Source organism: Eleutherodactylus coqui, unplaced genomic scaffold (assembly GCF_035609145.1).
Source record: "Eleutherodactylus coqui strain aEleCoq1 unplaced genomic scaffold, aEleCoq1.hap1 HAP1_SCAFFOLD_575, whole genome shotgun sequence".
NCBI classification, from domain to species: Eukaryota; Metazoa; Chordata; class Amphibia; order Anura; family Eleutherodactylidae; genus Eleutherodactylus; species Eleutherodactylus coqui.
The window spans coordinates 20,001-20,862 of NW_027102154.1; positions in this window are offsets into that span (position 1 = coordinate 20,001).

An 862-nucleotide genomic window follows, 5' to 3' on the forward strand; every position below is an offset into this window, starting at 1 on the left:
CGCGCGTCCCCTTCCCCGTCGCCGAGAGCCGTACGCCGGCGTGTGGACCTGCTCGCCGGAGTTCGTCCGGGGCTCGGTAGGGGTGCTCGGCCCTTGAGGTCCTGCCCCGGACAGGGGCGCGGCGAGGGTCCCCTGGCCGCGTCGGCTCTCACGTCGACCCACTCTCTCGCGTGGGATGGCGGCGCGGAAGGCCTCGGCCCGGCATCTCGGAGGGGGGTCGCCCGGGCGGGCAAGCCGGCCAGCCTGCTGGCCCCGCGGCCTGCGCAGGCGGAGTGCGGGGGGGACTCTTGCTCTCGGTGGCTCTGCCCCAGGAGGGTGCGGGGTGGCGGCAGAGGGGAGGCCGCCGCGGGTGCTTCGAGTTTGAGAAATACTCACTTGGTCAGAGACCGCACACCGCTCGTTCCCTTATATGCAAAAAAGGTGTTCGTCCTGACGTTTTGCGAGGCCTTATTTTACCGTCGTCGGCGCTATCAGGGGAAACACGCCCGCTCCTTCCGTCTCCCTGGAACCGCGCCTCGGCCCCGAGGGCCCAGGTTCAACCTCATACCGGTTCTCACGACATGCATCGACACTCGGTGCAACTCCAGCAGCCGCAGCTCCCGCCGGCCCGGCCAGCCAGGTACGCACCCCTGGTCGGCGCCTGGAGCGTTTGCACTTTGTCGTTTTTTTCTCCAAGACTCCTATCTGCCAACTGCTGTGGACTTCAGCGGTGGCTGCCGCGGGCTATGCGCGGCCTCCTGGGGGTCCCGCCTGCCCGCGCAGGCAGCTAGGACGGGGTTATCAGCAAAGCCTGTGAGGCGCTCTCATGGGGAGGGGGGGCTCCGCAGCCCCCCCAAGGTGGCTTCGTACACCTCTTGAACGT